The sequence below is a fragment of the Bubalus bubalis genome, chromosome X, assembly GCF_019923935.1.
Source record: "Bubalus bubalis isolate 160015118507 breed Murrah chromosome X, NDDB_SH_1, whole genome shotgun sequence".
Lineage (NCBI taxonomy): Eukaryota > Metazoa > Chordata > Mammalia > Artiodactyla > Bovidae > Bubalus > Bubalus bubalis.
The window spans coordinates 34747043-34754160 of NC_059181.1; positions in this window are offsets into that span (position 1 = coordinate 34747043).

Below are 7118 nucleotides of genomic sequence, written 5' to 3' on the forward strand. Positions count from 1 at the left end.
GCAAATATTCCCAATTGAAGTTATCACATGTTAAAAGCTTAGAATGTGTCAAGCAAATACCTAAATATGCCTTAGCAAACACCATTCACATAAATTCACCTGGATCCACATTATTGGCTTATTATTTGGTTACTTTTCTTCCTTTTAAATTTCTGGCAACTCATTTTATTTTATCCTCAAACTCTAGTTTTTGCTTCCCACCTGCTCAGACCTAATTTCTGCTGCACTTGGTTTAATTTCTCATATAAGTTAGTTGTTCCCAAAGGAGTGCCTTTATTATACACATTGCATTATGTGTCAGGTTATGTCATTCTTAAGCTTTTTACTCTTCCCCAACTTCACGTCCACTACTTAGGTCTCTGGTAGTGTCCTCCCCACCAGTCAGGTGTTTGCCAGAAAGTTTGTTCAATATTTTCCATTACATCTTATGGAAAAACCCAAACAAACTTATTGGTCAACCCAACGCAATGGTTTTTGAAGTGTGGTCCCCAGACCAATAACAACAGCATCACCTGAAGAGATGAACTATTGTTAGAAGAGTAATACAGTTTAGTTGAATGAATAAAGGAATGAGGTTCAATATTAGAATATTAAGTCCCTCTTTACTCCAGTACATAACTGGGCTGTAGCCAGTATATGGGGAGAAGCAGAGAGAGTACTCCTAGGACATAAGAGAAATAATAATGGTCCTCTGTTATTAAAAGATGCATAATAAACAGTGTTATTCAAAGACATACAACAAAGAGAATATGTAGCAATTAAAGGTGGAGAAGGTCAACAGTGTAAAGAAGGAGAGAGAAACTTGGCAATGATTATCAAAGCTCTATTTAGGGAAGGTACCATTTTGGCCAGTGAACTTGAACCATTAAAGTCCCATTGGCAAGTCTATTACTTTTGTGGACTTTCTCAAACCAATGCATACCATCAACTATTCATAGTGTATACCTGTCTTTTGGGGTTCTGATAATTTTCTGTTCTGCTAATTTTTTATTTATCTTCTCATGCATGTTTATGTACTGGAGGAACCATCTCTCAGGTGTCAGTTTCCTTTGCCTAGATTGGGCAAATGGAAGTTTGTTCTCACTATTCTTTTGAGTTGTACTCTTAGAAGCCTTTGTATCATGTTCATCTTCATAACAATCTTATAAGTATTACTATTATCTCTGTATATGAAGAAACTGGGAATAAAAGAAGTAATATAACCTAGGTACAAAGCAGATAAGTTGGAGACCCTGGACTTGAACATGAACCTAGAAGGGAATGGGATTCATGAATGAAGTGGAAATGTAAGTAGCAAGAAGGAATACTAGGTTAGAAATGTCAATGGATTTAGGAAGGAGTGATAGGAACTTAAAGCGATTAAAGACAACATGAAAGCAAGAGGAGCCTGCATATTGAAGAGTTGCTGTTGGTTGGCCAAAAACTGCTTTCAGGTTTTTCTGTTACCTCTTATGGAAAAACCCAAATGAACTTTTTGGCCAACCTAATATATTTAAAGTGGACCATAGCAAGATAAAATTTTTCTTGTTCAGTTTTTTTTTTTTAATTTTATTTTATTTTTAGACTTTACATAACTGTATTAGTTTTGCCAAATATCAAAATGAACCCGCCACAGGTATACATGTGTTCCCCATCCCGAACCCCGCTCCCTCCTCCCTCCCCATTCCATCTCTCTGGGTCGTCCCAGTGCACCAGCCCCAAGCATCCAGTATCGTGCATCGAACCTGGACTGGCAACTCGTTTCATACATGATATTTTACATGTTTCAATGCCATTCTCCCAAATCTTCCCACCCTCTCCCTCTCTCACAGAGTCCATAAGACTGTTCTATACATCAGTGTCTCTTTTGCTGTCTCGTACACAGGGTTATTGTTACCATCTTTCTAAATTCCATATATATGCGTTAGTATACTGTATTGGTGTTTTTCTTTCTGGCTTACTTCACTCTGTATAATAGGCTCCAGTTTCATCCATCTCATTAGAACTGATTCAAATGTATTCTTTTTAATGGCTGAGTAATACTCCATTGTGTGTATGTACCATAGCTTTCTTATCCATTCATCTGCTGATGGACATCTAGGTTGCTTCCATGTCCTGGCTATTATAAACAGTGCTGTGATGAACATTGGGGTACACGTGTCTCTTTCCCTTCTGGTTTCCTCAGTGTGTATGCCCAGCAGTGGGATTGCTGGATCATAAGGCAGGTCTATTTCCAGTTTTTTAAGGAATCTCCACACTGTTCTCCATAGTGGCTGTACTAGTTTGCATTCCCACCAACAGTGTAAGAGGGTTCCCTTTTCTCCACACCCTCTCTAGCATTTATTACTTGTAGACTTTTGGATCGCAGGTAAATTCAAAAAAATAGAAATCATTCCAAGCATCTTTTCTGACCACAATGCAGTAAGACTAGATCTCAATTACAGGAGAAAAACTATTAAAAAAATCCAACATATGGAGGCTGAACAACACGCTGCTGAATAACCAACAAATCACAGAAGAAATCAAAAAAGAAATCAAAATTTGCATAGAAACGAATGAAAATGAAAACACAACAACCCAAAACCTGTGGGACACTGTAAAAGCAGTCCTAAGGGGAAAGTTCATAGCAATACAGGCACACCTCAAGAAACAAGAAAAAAGTCAAATAAATAACCTAACTCTACACCTAAAGCAACTAGAAAAGGAAGAAATGAAGAACCCCAGGTTTAGTAGAAGGAAAGAAATCTTAAAAATTAGAGCAGAAATAAATGCAAAAGAAACAAAAGAGACCATAGCAAAAATCAACAAAGCCAAAAGCTGGTTCTTTGAAAGGATAAATAAAACTGACAAACCATTAGCCAGACTCATCAAGAAACAAAGGGAGAAAAATCAAACCAATAAAATTAGAAATGAAAATGGAGAGATCACAACAGACAACACAGAAATACAAAGGATCATAAGAGACTACTATCTTGTTCAGTTTTTAAACTTGATTTGCTCTTGAGTTGGCTAAAGTTTGTTCATTTGAAAAAATCAGGAAGATTCTATCAATGATTTCCAATTGTACTGGTGTGACCTCGAGGAGGTGCCTGGGATGTGTTAAATGACATTTTTGTTGCCAGAAAGATCAAATGGCAGAGTTGGCAATTAGTCAGAGGAATCAACATTGTTGTACGCTGGACAGCCTCACACACCAAAACCTTCCCACATTCTCTACACAAATTTTAGTGATCTTTCTGGATATTCTTGCAGGTAAAAATCCAATCTTTGACTATTTGAGCCTAGAATCTAATGTAGCCTTCTTCAAAGGAAGAATGTGTGCAGTGGTTCACCATTTTTGAATATATTATTTATGAATATACCAATCATAATTAACTCACCCAACCCCACAACATTTTCAGACAGTGTATACACAGTGATTCTCAGTTCATGAATAAGCATCTGGCTGCAGTCATTAGGCTCCCCAGTCTGGTTGTGCTGAGGAAAAAAAATACTATGAATTAATTTTTTTATATTACATTATAGTATTAACATACATATACAGCTATGTGGCAGCTAGATTATATTACCTAAGAATTTTATTTTACAGTGATAAAATATGTGTTTTAAAATTGAGGAATTAGTTGTGATGGGATTGAAAATTTCTCTCCAAGATACTCTAGTAAAAATCATAACATCTAGCAAACGTCTTTACATAATTGTGATTGTTCAATCATAACTTTAAACACATAATATTTAAAAGGAAAAAGGCAACTCTGAAAGAAGAAAAAGATATGTCTATATAATGATATAAAGTTAAACAATCTAATATATGTTGGTCAAAAATTCACTTTATAATTGAAGTTCGTATTTGTGAAGATTAAAATTATTTTTCCTATATTTCAGATTCAGTCCATGGATATTTTGTTGATAATCAAAGAAAATTTTCATCTGGCAACCCACCAGTACCTCAGACTAAGCTTTACATGAAACATATCAATTTACATTCTCAGAATTACCATGTGCATGCTTCCAAAACATAGAGGTTTCCATTTTTCTGCAGGCCTCCATTTAGCAAAGTGAAATCAAAGTAATCCTAGTATGGTGAAAGACAAATTACAATGTGTGTAGGAGAACTCCACCCTTTAGATCTTCAAATCCTGAAACTGACTTGAGTATAATTGTCTGATGGACCTTGTCAGAATACCCTCTTCCCCAGCATCAGAAGCAAAAGGAGGATTTACTTAATGTTTTCAAGTCCTGATGGAAACGACTTGGTTTCTTTCTTTGTGCATATTTATTACACTTCAGATCAGTGCTTTGTAGTGCCAACACGTACCTCCGCCATAGGATGGAGCATAGGAAATTCTTGTTCTGAAACAGATGATTAAGAAAAATCAGACAGCATTGAAACACGAACATGGAGATGAACAAGATCTTCTGAAATGATATATCAAAAAATTGAGTAAAATAACACCAGCACTGCTGATTGCTGAGAGGGGAGTTGCATCAGATGAGAAAGGAAGAGTGGAATGCAGCAAAACGTTTCTAGGAGGTACAAACCAGGCTGCACCATAGAGTCACTTGAGGACATTCGAAAACTACCAATGTCTGATCTCCAATCCCAGAATCCTGATATGAGTGGTTACTTTAGGGCCCAGGTATCAATATTACCTCCTTGAATGACCCTAAAATTCCACCAGCTTTAAGAACCACTGAGCAGTCAGTTCAGTATCCCTGTGGTTCTGACAGAAAGCACCTATGGGCAATTAGTACTAATTTGAGCGCTGACCTTTATCTAGTTATAGTTTTGCTGCATGCTTTGAGGCTATGCGTCCTTTTTCTCCAATAGTAATCGTATTTGTTCTCTCCTATCATTCCCGTTTTTCTTTCAATGAATATTTATTATGTGTTTTGCTGCTGTTGTTTATGCCAGTCACTGTGCTAGGCATTTGGGGAAATGAAATCTGAACAAGCCCTACTCTTTGTCCCTGATGTGCTCACCATCTAAAGTTCTTAGAAATGAACAGATATGGTTCAAAGTTTTATCTTAAGTTCTTAAGCACATACTTAAGCACACCATCAAAAATAACAAATCTGCTAATAACATTTTGTCAGGATAACTAAGCTTTTGTACTCTGTTTCTTATTTGTATTATATCTTGATTGTCATTCTCTTATTTTTAATCTGAATTCATGTTAATTCTTGACAAAGAAGAAAAATTTTCAACTATAACCAAAGGAAAGCTTGGGGCTCTGTATTGTGGTTTTAAGAAAGAATTTAGTGGTATCTCAAGATTTTCATGAGTAGACGTAGACTCCTCTTAGTCAGAAATTGTACATTTGTCATGTTCTATTAAAAAGAAATTAGCCTTGGATTTTTACTGAGGCTATATTCCATAATTATTTAAATGTTGAGATTATTTATTTAGGTCATAAATGGACAACTGTGTTTTTTCCATAATCAGTGCTTTCTAATTTTATTGTTTACTAATTTTTGCCCTCTCTTCTCTCAATTTCCATACTTGCCACAAATACAGAACTTATTTGAAATTAAAAACAGAAGACATTTCTAAGACCTTGATTGTGGTATGTCGCAGGTGTTTGCATGTATCCAAACCCATCAAACTGTACACATTAAATATGTGGAGTTCTTTTGTATATCAGTGTTAAAAAGAAGCAAACACAATAGAAGATGATAAAAATGATACATAAAGGCAGTGATGCCAATGGAAATATCAGAAAAAATGAATCTCAGATGGGGTAGAAACAGAGGTATAACATAGATGAGATGATGGAAATAGATTTCTACAGAACCACTTGAAGGCAATAAGGAAAACTGAGTGCTATCAGACCTTGAAACTACACTTATTATATTTGCTTCAAGGATTAGGACAATTTTTTTTACCTGGGACTACTGTTCTGATATATTCTCATATGCTGGAGCATAGCTAAGGTCACTAGACAGGGGAATTGGAATTGCTGACCCAATCATACCCAGCCATCTCCTAAATGAAATTTGGCAATAATAAGAATCTAAGTGTACTGCTAAGTGCCCTGAAAACTAAAGATAATTTATCTCATTAGTTAAAAACGTTTGACCATTCCTGTAATGTATTTTAGTTATATATACATTTACACACACACACATGCATACATGTAAAAGCATAGAAAGCATAAAAAAATTCATATATTGTGTTGGCCAAAAAGTATGTTTGGTTTTTTCTGAATGAATTTTTTGGCCAACCTAATAGCATTGTAAAAGAATGAGGTAAAAACTGAAGTTTTATTATTTTACTTCTGTACACACTCCAATAGATCTTCTCTTGCAGTCTCTGCTTTGGATACCATTGCTCTAAGGTGGTCTGTTTCTGAGAGCACAGTGGTTAGACACAGATGGAAAGACCTGAACAAGGCTAACTCCTTTCTTTGTAGAGAAAAATAAATGTATAAATTTTAAGGAAACCATTTTATTGGTATTCCAAGGATATTAAAAATACATACAAGACAAACTTTTTTTACTTCTAATACTTACCATGACCTAGTCTTGTTTTAACTCTACACTTCCATTTTTAACTGCTTTGTATTATTCTTGATTAATATTTAATAGTGTGAATACAAAATAACATTTGTTTGATCTTGATAAAATGACATTTTTATTGAAAGATAAGAGAGTTCTGACAATAATATCATGTACAAAAGTAAAATAAAAGTTCTTGAATAGGAACTTATCATCAGCTTGGGGTTAAATTGAGAGGGCTGAATGAGGTTTTTCAAGTTTGAGTGAATTACTAACCTTTAAGTCATAAATATTTACCTCTAAATGTTTAAGCACTTGATATATTGGACATTTTCATAAATAAAATCCTAACAATTTTTATACTAGATTTTTATCTTCTAATATTCTCTTACATTTGCTTATTATTCAATACAATAAACACTTGACTTCTTTGATTTTTTTTCATAACTTCAGTTGAAGAAGGTAGATTTAGTAATATAAGTTATGGTGCATTACACTCTCATTTGTCCACTTTAGCAGCATTTTCCTCTTGTTTTTCTATCTTAAACTCCAAAATATATTTCCTGTTTTCTTCCATTAAACAAATAATCACTTTGACATCCTGAATATGCTTATAAAAATCATAGTGGTGATTTATGTTT